This window comes from Mastigoproctus giganteus, chromosome 5 (genome assembly GCF_048544385.1).
Source record: "Mastigoproctus giganteus isolate SK-2022 chromosome 5, ASM4854438v1, whole genome shotgun sequence".
Lineage (NCBI taxonomy): Eukaryota > Metazoa > Arthropoda > Arachnida > Uropygi > Thelyphonidae > Mastigoproctus > Mastigoproctus giganteus.
In genome coordinates, this window is record NC_143579.1 from 165,161,451 (window position 1) to 165,175,843 (window position 14,393).

General features: G+C 39.9%; 1 protein-coding gene across 1 annotated transcript in view; it reads right to left on the bottom strand.

Moving 5' to 3' along the window:
• Myo61F (unconventional myosin 61F) overlaps positions 1-11,261 on the bottom strand; it is a 748,935-nt gene extending 737,674 nt beyond the window's left edge. Inside the window, exon 1 of the mRNA XM_090374260.1 lies at positions 11,226-11,261. The gene's annotated coding sequence lies outside the window, so the exon portion shown is untranslated. The remainder of the gene's footprint in view (positions 1-11,225) is intronic.
• Positions 11,262-14,393: the final 3,132 nt, after the last annotated feature.

The window sequence follows — 14,393 nt, forward strand, 5'->3', positions numbered from 1 at the left end:
GCTACCAGACAAACAATTCAGGTGCCAACCTACGGACTACACTGAAGAAAACGCTATCACCCAGACCTAACTTTGTGGTACTTAAACCCCTTACCAATGAAGGTCGTATGTCCAGTGAGGAGGTCAAGAAGACCATCATGGATTCCTCGACAGATGACTTAAAGAACACTAAAATCAAGTCAATTCGCAAAACGCGAAATACAAGAGTAATTATAGAAACAGCCACAAAAGAGGATGCTGAACTGATTGTTAAGAATCCTAAATTACCATCTCTGGGACTCCTGGCCGAGCCCCCCTAGACAAAAGGGCCCTTGCATACTGGTACTAGATGTGGACAAGGATCTCCTTCCAGAGGAATTGCAAAGTGAAATTTTTCACAGAAACTTGAAACAGGAACTCCCAGATGAAGAACCAACTTCTCACATAATCACTAAATTCCAAACAAAACCCAGAGCTGGGCACACCATTAACTGGGTCTTTGAGCTATCACCCAAGGCCTGGAAGATCCTCTCCCAACAAACAAGAATTTACATCAACTGGGGCAGCCAGTTGATGTAAAATAGCACCGTGAAAATAGCACAACATAACGCTCAGAGGGCCAAGGCTGTTGCTGCACAACTGGTCAAAAAGGCAGATGAAGAGAACTTAGATGTGCTGCTGCTTCAGGAGCCATACACTCATAACAAGAAGGTAAAAGGCTACTGCTTGAGATTTAAAGTGGTCCAGGTTGATGGTGACACACCCTGGGCCGCGATCGTCGTTCGCAATCCCGAACTGACTGTCACCAAAATCACTGATCTGTGTACTAGCTGGGCTGTGTGCGCCCATGTAATTTCACCACTGGGGCAATTCTACTTAGTTTCGATATACTGTCGACCGGGGGAAGATATTCTTCCTGCCACCCGATATCTACAGACCATCCAGCTACAAATGCCAAATGCAAAACTCATTATAGGGGTTGATGTTAACTGCAGGTCCCCAGCCTGGCACAGCCGAAATAGAAATGGCCAACGTCTTGAGGACTACTTGTCTAACGGCAACCTGGTCATTCTAAACAAACCTAACTGCCTGCCAACTTTCTCCAGTACCCTGTGGGAAGCTACAATAGATATCACCTTAGCCTCAAGCTCCATTGCTCAGCACCTTGCTTCCTGGACAGTCCGTGAGGACTGGACCACCTCTGACCACAGGGTACTAACCTTCCAACTACACCGTTCACTAGTCACTCAACCAACCAACCAACCGAACGCAACAAAGAAGATATGCCCTGAATAAGGCTGACTGGAACCTTTTTAAGGAGGAATTGACCAGTGCAGCCAGCCGCTTCAATCCTAGCGGCCTCAGCCCAGACCAGCATCAATGCGCAATTACACAGCTCGTCAGTAATGCTGCAAACAAGGCTATCAAAAAGAAGAGATTCACACCTGGTGCTGTCCCCTGGTGGTCACCTGAACTCCAGACTCTTAGACGCGAAGTCATTTACCGACGAAAACGCTATCAACGTGCAAGAAGAACATGGCCTCCAGAAGAAACAGAGGCTTTACTGCAGCAATATCGAGTGACCAGGAACCAGTATACCACAACAATAAAACAGCGCAAAAGGCGCTCATGGGAAGCCCTGGTAAGCACTGAAGGGAACGCCGATCCCTGGGGGATTGTGTACAAAGTGACCACTAACAAGCTCCCCAGAGGTGAGGTCGTATCAACCACAAAATTACCGAACGGACTGTACACCAGATCGTGGCAAGATACTATCAATAATATTCTAGACGCTACATTCCAGCAGCCTGCTGACCCACACACACCGGAACAGCTACAGCTCTGCACGGAAAATGAAACATATCACACAACTGCAACTGAAGAACCCTTCACCACAACCGAGCTCAACTTAGCTGCATCTAGAATCAGAAACAAGAAGGCTCCGGGCAGAGACATGCTCGATCCAGAAATCGTCCAGAAGGCCATTGAACTTATTCCCACTACAATACTCAACCTGTTAAACCACTGTCTCCACCAAGGATTCTTCCCCACATAATGGAGGACTGCACTCCTTAGACTTATATTGAAGAATGCAACCAAACCACATGATCTGCCACAATCTTACCGGCCCATTGCACTGCTGCCAGTCTTCAGCAAACTTCTCTAACGGATGATCTCCCATAGAATAGAAGCCCACTACAATGACGCTGGTCTCTCCTCACCTAAGCAGTACGGTTTCCGGAAAGGACGCTCCACGATTGATGCACTGGAAACAATCATTGAAGCTGCTACCAACTGCAACTCTAAATACTTTCTACTAATCTCCTTTGACTTTGCTGGTGCCTTCGATTCCCTCTTGTGGCCCAGCGTCCTGGGCAGGCTCCGAAGAGCGCATGTCCCAGAAAACTTATATAGATGCATCGAGACCTATCTCCAGGACCGGCGAGTTGTCGTGTCTGCTCCCCACTGCAGTGTCTCCAGACCAGTCTTCAGGGGATGCCCTCAGGGATCTTTCCTGGGGCCTCTCCTCTGGAATCTGGTGCTGGATGATTTCCTGAACACCAAACTCAACAATGTACAAACCCAGGCCTATGCAGATGACCTGGTCATGCTCTTTTCTGCCAATAACAGAACCCAACTAGAAGCAACTGCCAACCAGGCCATCTCCACCCTTCAAGCTTGGGCAGAGCATAACAACCTAAAGATCTCCCCAGAGAAAACCAATTCGATCCTACTAAAAGGCACCCTTGATTTGAGAAGACCACCCCAAATCAAGGTCAATGGTGTTACAGTAAAACTAAAAACAGAGCTTAAATATATAGGTTTGATCTTAGACAAAAACCTTTCCTTCACTCCTCATCTAGACCAACTCAGGATTAAGATCAGGAAGTATGCTGCCCAAGTCTCAAGAGTTGCCTGGAAGGACTGGGGCTTAAATAAGAGAACGCTGTCACTCTTCTATAAGGCAGTTTTCATCCCGGTTATCACCTATGCTTCTGGAGTCTGGTACAAGAAGGCCAATACCGTAGTAAACAGATCGTGCCTAGGAACTATCCAGCGCTCTCTTCTCCTTCTGTCCTCGCGTGCCTGTCGCACTGTCAGCACCCATGCGCTCCAGGTCCTCACTGGATCTCTTCCACTGGACCTGGAGATTGTTCGTCATGGATTGCTCTACCAAATAGCCAAAGGAAGAGCAGTTACTTGTGCAGGTTTCACCACTGACCCAGCAAATAATAGAAACGCTGAAAAGAAGAGACTTAATGAACATCTAACAGACACCTGGCAAGAAAGATGGCAGGCATCAACTAAAGGCGCTGTCACCAAAAGATTCCTCCCTGATGTCAGGGCCTCCTACCCCCTCACACCTGTCTGGTTTTCACCAGGACTCTATGCTACCTACCTCCTCACTGGACATGGCTCCTTCCAGAAAAAACTACATGACTTCAGAATTTCAGACTCACCCCGCTGCCACTGTGGAGAGGATCAGACGTGGGAGCACCTTGCCCACAGCTGTGAAATCTACGAGGACTTCAGGAGGATCCTAATAACAAAACTACGCTTCAACTACCAAAATCAAGAACACCTCACCCTACAGAATGAAGAAACTTACCCAGCTCTGACTCAATTTGCAATGGACTTATTTACCAGGCAGAAAGCGCTACCACCACCTTAGTATCCGAATCAATAGGTCATAACAACCATGACTGCCAATTGTTGCTACGCATCATTGAGCCATGGATGCTAACGCCTTGGACCAACTTGCACAAGACTTGACCAGCAGTGCAATAAAAGACAGGGTCCGCACATACCTTGACAAATTCCTCATCATTGATTTCTGGACAAACTTCTCTCGACCAGATGTGACACATCTCATCAAGAAGAGGCCGAGCATCGATCCCTGGACTTGACCATCAATTTTGGACTCCCGGTTTTGACCACCCCCCACTGTTCGTTCTGATGGACTACTGGACCAGCCTTCTGTCTGGATGCGACACAGACTCACCAAATGGAGTCCCAATGACGGCACCTGAATTAGACCTTACTGAACATGACCCATCTACCATAGCAGCACTCACACTGCTGGATTTCCAGCAAGTTGTCGGCTCCAACTGACTGGCCGTGCTAGCTGTACCTACCCTGAACTTGCGGAGTATATCTCTCTCTCATTTTTTTTTTTTTTTCGGCTTCTTTCTTCTGTTTCCTGCCATCCATTCTTTTACTTCCTCCCCCCCCCCTATTTTTCTCTTACAGAATGATTTTTTTTTTTTTTTTTTTTTGTGGGGTGGTGGTTTTCGTCCACCCGCCACCCCACTCCTCTCTCTGGTGAGGCACTGGGCATGCCACACTGTCATCAGGGGCCATCTTCCCTATTGGCCCCTTTCTTCTGTTTCCTACCCTCCAGTCTTCTGCCTTCCTCCCTTACTTTTCTCTTGCACAACGTTTTTTTTTTTTTTTTATTTAGTTATATATATATATATATATATATATATATATATATGTGTGTGTGTGCGCGTGTGTGTGTGTGTGTATACATATATTTATATATACACACACGCGCATTCCCCACAGGTCTAAATTTAAAAACATCAAAATTACTGCCCGACCTATTTGGCCCTAGAACAAGTTATCAGCGAACAACCCTACGCTCTGTTAAAATTACAACCGTTGCTCAAGAAACAGCGATCATCTCATTCTCAAATCTGGTCCTAGCTACTGAAATCCCAGGAAAGTAGGTGGCATGGTGTGGTAACGTCGGGTCCCACTAGGGGCTCGGCGGCTAATAGACCGGAGGAACAAAGGGCACAACACAATATACAGCACATGACCCCCACACACTTCAAATCTCTGTCCCCGATACAATGTACACCCGCGGAGATGGGAGAAATCCCAGGAGCCGTTAGACACTAACATACCTTATACCTTATCTCAATGTGCCGTTATTTCGATAGTCTACTGTAATTTTAAAAAAGAGCGCGAGAATTCAAGATATGACGTAATGCACCATTGTATGAAATCAATGTGGTCGATAAAAGACAGCCTCAGATACATGAATTAGATAGTTGTTTCTGTAGACTGAAGAGTTAATCACAATCACTTTTTTCCCAGAAAGTTATTAAGAGACTGCCTGCATTGAAAATAAGCTAATGCGATTTTTTTTTTTTTTTTTAATTGAAAGGAGTTTCTGGTCTTTGGAAGGCATCTAACCCTGCTTAGTTAAAACTAGCAGCAATAGATGGAAGCGCTTGAATGCTGGATCCAACAGCGCACAGGAACAAGTGAAAAATACTTACACTCGGAAACCCCCCCCCATCATTTTAGGTACCACGTTATGGGTTATACTGTGAGAGTGATGATCAGACCACTATCGAATTTGTACAATTTTTTCGCTTTATCATTAGGTCCTTATTTCTGACTCAAAACGGAGCCTGTTTTTTTTTTTTTTTTTTTTCGTGTTCAATGAAAGACGCTCACTTCCGAAAACAGATGGAAGAATTTTCAGAACAGCCATTGTGATTTTTAACGTCCTTTTTCAGTGACACATGTTCGATGAAATTTCAAATACAGTGTAATTAAAAATAGTTATCTATTAAGTTCAGTTTAGGTCTGCATGAATAAACAATTGCATTTGTGACTTTTAGTTAATGGCAGGAAATAAATAACTTTCATTTCTCAGATCTAAATTAAATGTCACTTTTAGCAAAATTAACACCAGCGTTCACTTTCCAAAGTGCATAAGTCTGCCAGCTCCATTAAAATGCTTTTTTTTTTTTTTTTTTAGAGATTTCAGTTAGCAAAATTAAGTTCATCATGGGCATTTTTTTTTTTTTTGGTCAGATGTTATCTCCCCAGCCACCTTTATAAACTTATATATATATATATATACACACACACACACACACACATATATAAATATATATATATATTTTTTTTTTTTTTTCAGTGACTATTTAATTAGGTTTAGCAAAATTTAGTTCATCATGCATAGTTTACATCCCTTTAAATTATGGAGGAGGCAACAACCGCAGCGCCATCTGCCGGAACAGAACAACTAAAATTTTAAAAAATCTGTTTAAAACCACACACACCTCTCATCAAAATAAATACACAGTGTCACTTAAAGAGTGTCATCGGGAAAAACACCTAAAATTTAAATATCAGAAACATGCAAATTTTATTAAAACCACACCCTTCTTACCTTTTCTTATAAATTTACCTGTTCTTATCAAAAAGACAGCATCCTTTGGGGTTTGAAATCCTCCTTAACTACTGAAGTGAAAATATCTCTCCAGTCCACAAAAGCAGCTAAAGAGGAATTGGATAAGAACAAGTATTGGATAAGAACAGTGACATTATATATCTGACTGCTGTAGTAGGGATGATCATGTTATTTGTTATTTGTTTTTTTTTAGGAGCATTAGCAACTAAGGCCATATTGCTCCGGGAATATGCGGTAGTCATTTCCTGACCTCACGCATCCTCCGTATTTAGTAGTGACGGGCTCGAACCCCAGTCTAATCAAGAAGCGTGTGCTACGCACTGCTGCTCCTTCCCACATGGCTACGGAGGTGGCTAGGAGGATCAAGGTGTCTACTTTTAATGTGATTCATAAATATCTCGAGAAGTATACGGCAAAAAGTATACGACCTCTCCGCATCCTCCGTATTTAGCAGTGACGGGCTCGAACCAGTCTAATCAAGAAGCGTGTGCTACGCCCTGCTGCTCCTTCCCACATGGCTACGGAGGTGGCTAGGAGGATCATGGAGTCTACTTTTAATGTGATTCATAAATATCTCGAGAAGTATACGGCAAACCATATACAAGACTGCTATTTTGAATAGATCTCAGATTTTGTTAGTTAAGGGAGGTGGGGAAGTTCATTCCTGACCATTCTGATAAATTATTGTGATGTGATCATTAGGAAGTTGGATGCAGGTAACAATTTTGACATTATATACCTAGACCTCGGTAAACGTTTTTGAAATTGACTATTGTCCTTATCACGACTCGTCTCGTAATCACCAGATTTCATGAAATTTAATATTTAACTCTTTTAGAAATATTTGTCGAACCATTCCAAATTTCATTAAATCGGACAAAGAGAAATCCAACAATTATTATTGTATTTATTTTTTTTTTTTTCACAGCCTATGTGAATGTGTATGAAAATAATAACGATAATCATAGAATTATTATTTCGTTTTTCTATTTTATAAAATATAAAATTACTTTTATATATTATTTGTTAATTACTGTAATTGGCAACAAAATAATTAGTTATTTTCTTGTCCCTTCTATTAGTCATTGAAAAAGAAAAAATGAAGTTAATTTAACAAAAGAAAAATCGGATGTGCCTGAAATATAACGCACTGCTTACGTACCTAACAATTTTCCTTGGGATTACACGCAAACTGTCCCTCCAACAAAGCGAAGAACTATGTACTTTCACATTTTCTTCCTTCGTTCATTCTGTGTCTGACCCATTCCACCTTACAGCATATAAGGTGTAATAGGGCGGACAGTATATAATATATACAATACATACATATATATTGTATATAATATATTGCATATATGTATTATATATAAAAGAAGAGAAGGATGAACGGTCCAAAACCCAGTGAAAGAATGATTTCGGCTATTTTTCTCTGATAGAATTTGTACCACTTTGCGGTAACTGCGCGACATCATGAACGTTTTTAATCCAGAGCAGTGTTTCTCAACCATGCTCTGCGAGTATTCATCACTTGGGATTCCGTGCTGAGGAATAAATTTTTTAAGTAATTTATTTAGAAATATTGGATGTGTAAACATGAGTGAGATCTTATTTAATTCATTTGCTGTATTGTTTTTACGCTAATATAATATTTATTACAGTAAAACGTTAAAAAAAAAAAAAAAAATAGAACACACACATTAGTTTTGGTGCTCAGCCTAAATTACTTTATGGTGCTCCGAAGTATACAAAAGGCTGAGAAACACTGACATAAACAAATAAGTTCTTCCAGCATCTGATGTCTACATTTTTTTTTTTTTTTTTTTTTTTTTTTTTTTTTTTATGAGTAACCTAAATCAGTAGCATGCAAAGCGGTATGTGAGAGAAGGTGGACATTCCACTGTTCACCACAAATCAGTTACATAGCAAAAAAAGATAAAAGCTCTCACCAGATATTGACTGGAACTTGTGGGTTGGTCACTCACACACTAGTCAGACTTTTGTGGATTTATTGGATGATTGTTTTCTGCAGCAGCATGTTCGAGAGGCAACCAGAGAAAGTAACACTCTTGATCTGGTTATCAGCAGTGATCATTCGTGTATTAAGAATTTGCAGATAAAGGAACCACTAGGTGGCAGTGATCACAGTGTGCTGAAGTGGGATTTACTCAAAGAGGTAACTACCGTCAGGGGTAAAGGAAAGGGTTTTTGCTTCCGTAAAGGGGAGTACAGTGGTCTCAGACAGTTTTTAAATTCTGTACAGTGGGATCAACTGACGATGTTACAAACAGTAAATTCTAAGTGGGAAGCATTCAAAGAATTAATCGTGGAAACTACTAGACTTTATATACCGATTAAGAAATATCGTTCAAGGTTTAGGCATAAATGGTTATCAAATGAACTAATGAGACTCGTGACAGAGAAGAAAAATGCATGGGATGCATATAAATTATCAGGTGACGCAGAAGGCTGTGGCAGATATAAGCTAGTCTGTAATCAGGTCACAAAGGAGGTTCGGCAGGCGAAGGCGGATTACGAGAAATCTTTGGCAAAAGATGCTAAGAAAAACAGCAAGGATTTCTTTACTTATATAAACTCTAAAAGGAAGGGGATGAATCTGATTGGTCCACTTGACATCGATGGTTCGACTGTTGATGATCCTGCTCAGATAGCAAACAAACTGAATGAGTAATTTGCATCTACATTCACACGTGAGGAATTATTACAATTTGAAAATGGAAGAAGGTTATCAAATTGTAGCAGTGTGCTTAATGATTTTGTAATAACTGAGAGCAAAGTGGAGGAGAAATTGTTGAAGTTAAACATAAGAAAGGCACCTGGGGTGGATGGGATCTATCCAGTTATTTTAAAGGAGGCGGCAAAGCAACTAAGCAAACCCTTAGCCATAATTATGAGAGCATCCTTGGACTCAGGGGAGGTTCCCACGGACTGGAGATGTGCAAATGTGTCCCCAATTCACAAAGGTGGATCGAAGGGTGACACGAGTAATTACAGACCAGTTAGTTTAACTTCTGTTCCGGGTAAAATAATGGAGTCGCTGGTTAAAGATGCATTGCAGGATCATCTAGACAACACTGCAGCAATAATTCAAACACAGCATGGGTTTGTTAAGGGAAAGTCTTGTCTGACAATTTGATTGGTTATTATGATGTGGTCACAAAGGAACTGGATGCAAAAAATAATTTTGATATCATATACTTGGATTTCAGGAAAGCTTTTGACACTGTTGCGCATGGAAGACTACTGTACAAATTGGAGCAGAATGGTATTAAGGGTAAGTTGCTACAATGGATAAAAGGATGGTTAAGTGGGAGAAGACAGAGGGTGATAATCAATGGGTGCTGCTCTTCGTGGACTAATGTTATTAGTGGAGTCCCACAGGGTTCGGTGTTGGGTCCACTGTTGTTTTGTGTATTTATGAATGATATTGATGAAGGTATATCAGGCTTAATGTCGAAGTTTGCAGATGACACAAAGGTTGGCAGGGTTGTTAATGACAGTAATGGCAGTGTGCTACTGCAACAGGATCTAGATAATTTGGGCAGATGGGCTAAGAAGTGGCAACTGAAGTTCAACCTTGACAAATGCAAAGTACTGCATATGGGTAGAAGTAACCCCAGAGAAACGTACCAACTGTGTGGTAGTACACTTAAGGTGGTAGAAAATGAAAGACCTGGGAGTAATTGTGCAGTCAGATATGAAGTTTTCTGAGCAGTGCAGACAGGCTGCTAGGGCGGGTCATGGGGTTTTGTCAATGATATATAGGAATTTTGCTAGCAGGGAAAAGAAGGTGATTGTCCCTCTGTATAAGGCAATGGTCAGGCCACGCCTTGAGTACTGCGTACAGGTCTGGAGGCCTCATTTTAGGAAGGATGTAGATTTGCTTGAGCGTGTACAGAGAAGAGCAACACGATTGGTGAGGGGAATGAAGGGATTCTCTTACCAAGAGAGGCTTAAGTTCTGCAAATTGCAGTGGCTGGAGACTAGGCACCTGCGCGGTGATCTGATTGAGGTCTATAAGGCCTTGAATGGGTTGAGCACGCTGAATTCTGATGGGATCCTTCCACTTGTTCAGATTACCAACCTACGGGGACATAAGTTCAAATTAAGAAAGGACAGATGTAGAATAGATGTGCGGAAATTTGCCTTTAGCCAGCGGGTGGTTAATTGCTGGAACAAACTTCCATCTGTCGTTGTGGAAGTTGATAGGTTAAATAAATTTAAGGAGGAACTGGACAGGCATTTGGAGGGAATGGTGTGATTTTTTTTTTTTTTTTTTTTTTTTGGCTGATGCTGCATAAGCTCCTACACTTGCTTTCTTGCATCATGTGCCACTACTACTACTACTACTACTAGTAGTTCTGAGAGATAAGTTGTTGACCACCTCTCCAACATTTCTGGAAAATAAGATACTCATAACTTTATGCATCCGGCGGGCTGCCTACAAAAACACAAATTTTTAATTTTATTTTTTTAAATCTGTGTACTCTGAGACAAGGCCAAATGTTAAAAATTTTCGATCACAACGTTTTATTATTGATAACAATAAAACAAAATGATATTTTAATTTTGGGGCCCGCCAGTAAACGTAGCATTCAAAAGTTGTCTGTGGCCTATAATGTTTGCGAGAAATTGCTCTTTAAATGTTCGGCTTTCGGTGTTCATGGAAAGTTTTAATAATTTTTATCTTCTGTTGTTGTTTTTTGTATTTCCTATATTTTTCAAGCAATAATTAGAGATGAAATTATGAAACCTCGCACACGTTTATTAACTCTCTCTCTCTCTCTCTCTCTCTCTCTCTCTCTCTCTCTCTCTCTCTCTCTCTCTCTCTCTCTCTCTCTCTCTCTCTCTCTCTCATGTTATAACGCGATTATAACATATAAAATAAATAAAGAGAGAATAGTCTCTTAAGTCCTCACACTTACACCTTTAGAAAACTTTTATTTTGCATGGTAAATGTATACAATAAATAAAATTTATTATTAGTGATATAAAGATATTATACACATACCAAAATCTGAGTCTTACTGTTTAGTATCCCTCTATTGGCAATAAAAGATAAGCAATTCCAAGCACACCAAATATTGTAAATAACTGCAAAATTCAGGACTCAACAAAAGCGAAAAACAAGGAGTGTTCAGCAAAGCGAATTACATAATGAAGCACAGTGCTAGTACATGAACAACTGCCACAGTTTTATGAGGATAACCATCTGTTTCATTGCGAAATGACACAGGTGTGCCGAATGTCGCTTGCACCATTTCTAGTACCTATACAGTGCATTTCTCTAATACACATCGCAGGATGTGCGAAACGGAGGGGAATACACTGTTATTATTACCGAAATTATATATTTTCTTGCTCTATATTTAGAAAGTGCAATTTTTTTTTTTTTTTTTTTTTTCCTTATCATATACAGGAAATTAAAATTTTTCGCCATCATCAACACTTCCAAGTTCCGGGACATATCCAACTTCCTACTCTTCAATTGGAAAAAGAATAGACTCAAGTTAAATGACCGGTTTCTTTCTGCTGAAGAATTCCCCATAATACGAGCCCTTAAAGAGGTCGGTGTCAATCTGAGGAAATTCGCATCAGACGCAAATATACGCTAGCAGGCTGGACCCCTCTCCGGAGAGATTTACAAATACAGTAAGCATCGATAATAAAAACTAATTGGGACCGGGGTAGTCCGGACTTCCGATTTGTTCGGATTTTCAAACTTATCAAAAATACTGTTTTGGAGACTTAAAAAAAAAAAAAAAAAAAGTAGTTCAGTAAGTTTAGAAATAAAAACACTAAATTGTACTTACGTATTTTTATTCATAGGTAACAAATTAAATGGAACTTTCAGCTACAATAACACATATGTATAGGCCTTTAACGAAAATAATTACTTATTTTTTGCTCCACCATTTTCGAACTTCGTTTTTTATTGCCAGATCTCTCAACTATTTTCAACAAGAGTAGTCGATTTGGACAGCATTCGGTTTGTTGATCGTTTGTCGATTCATCATCATTCGGTTTGTTTTTCGATTTTCACGTATCATTTAATTTTTTTTTAATTGATAAGGTAAATAAGAGTGTAAATCAGTGCTTTATATCTTCATTCTCCGATTTTCGTTTATTTCCGTTTAATATAATCAAAATTCAATTCGCAAATGTGATCACAACAACCGACACTTACTGTAATTATTTTATGGCACCAGCATTAAAAAATAAATAAATAAACCCTGGATCATTCGAATTACTGACGTTTGGATTTTCGACGCTCTACTGTAATGCCCATAATATGATAACCCAAAGGAGAACGCTTCCTGCGTCTGGAAGACAGAATAAAGATATGAAGCTATGACATGTAAATCCTTACAGACAGAAGCCTGTAACCTGATAAGAATGCGAATGAATCTTGGTAGATTTTTTAGTTATCTCTGCACATACATATAAAATCAGTTTTCTGTTTATACTCTGGGATGACGACATTAAGGTCAGAGGAGTTCGCAAGATAGAATACCATGCCGTATTTAGTAGTCACGCAGACTTGAACCACAGTCACTCAACGTGTGCATACTTTTATACTCACGCGCTTGATCACTCGGCTACGGAGTTTATTTATTTGTTTGTCTGTTTGTTTTGTAGTGTTTCCCCTTTAATAAAATTTTTCTGAATTTTACTGAAAACATTTTTCTATTTATGCTCCAGGGCAGTCAGAGTTAATCAACACTAGTTCTTTTTCAAGGGATTACTGCCGCATCCATTCACTATCTATATATCGCAGAAACCAAATTCCGGGAAAGGCAGATTTGAGATGTACCACTCAAACATCGATACCATTCTTAAAATACTTTTAACAATACCCGTAAAAAAACACAAGTGGCAAAAGACCATTTTCGGTATTAAAATTTAAGAAATAATTTCATACAATGTAAAATTTTCAATTTATCTGTATTTAACTCCAGAAAAATAATAAACTTCTGTCTTTTGAAATTAATTATTTTTAAACAGAGAAGGTAAGCTAAGTGCTTTTGTATCTAAATCCGCACAGATATTCATCTGAAACAGTTGCTAATTAGTTATGCCAATGTGAGCAAGTACATAACAATTGGAAAGTGACAACGGATGGCAAGTTTGATTTCTAAAAATAATGGTTCGGAATGCAGGCAATGGCAGGAAAGATATGTTGGGGAAGCAATAAAGTCACCGTCCCAAATTATCCATTAATCGTGGTATGTGCTTGAGTAGGGTAATGGACTATGAACCTAGTAATATTCAGAACCGTAGTGTTCAGACCCCCTCGGTCTCAACATTGAGCGCTCAAGACTTCTGTCTTCGAACACCATACCTCTGGCAGCAAGGAAATCATTACGTGGATTGACATAAAATTAAATTTTGGTCTAAACCGGTTAATAAATATGGACCGATTATTTTCTTCGATTATTTTAGAGATAAAACTACATGAAACTTCAATCAATATCCGTAGACCATTCCTATTGTCCGACGATTGGTCACTTATACGCACGCGTGAAGAACAAACACTACAACATAAGACAAAAGTTTCGGATTAATTGTGAGTTGCTCTATTCTTGTGAACATGACGCCCCGAAAAGTTCTAGCCCGACTTAAGGAATGTAGAGAATAATCCCCCCAAATCCATTCAACTTTTTAGACACCTAAATTTAACTCTAATGTCAAGCTACAGGACCGAAGAAAATACGTAATCGGTCCATATTTATTAAGCGGTTTAGACCTTCAAAATTTAATTTTATCTCAATCCACGTAATGGTTTTTCCTTGCTGCCAGAGGTATGGTGTTTTAAGGCAGAAGGCTTGAGCGCTCAATGTTGAGACCGAGGTGTCTGAAAACTACGGCTCTGACAGTGGGGAAGTTGTCCCACATGTTTTGTAAAATTGATATCGCCTTCCCAAAGAATTATTAGCGCGTTGGACTAGGAGAGTTGGTTGGAAAAGAAGCTTCCTATATCTAAAATAAAGGTAATCCCTTTATTTTAGATATAGGAAGGTTCTTATTATATTGTTTCATAATATAATAAGAACCTAGTAATGGAAGATTACTTAAGTTTCAGGTACATACAATGAAACTGAAGTGGAGGATCAATCTACCGGTGGCTGCGAAATAAAGAAAGGGCAAGGAAAAGTAAGTCCCCAACAATTATAAATGC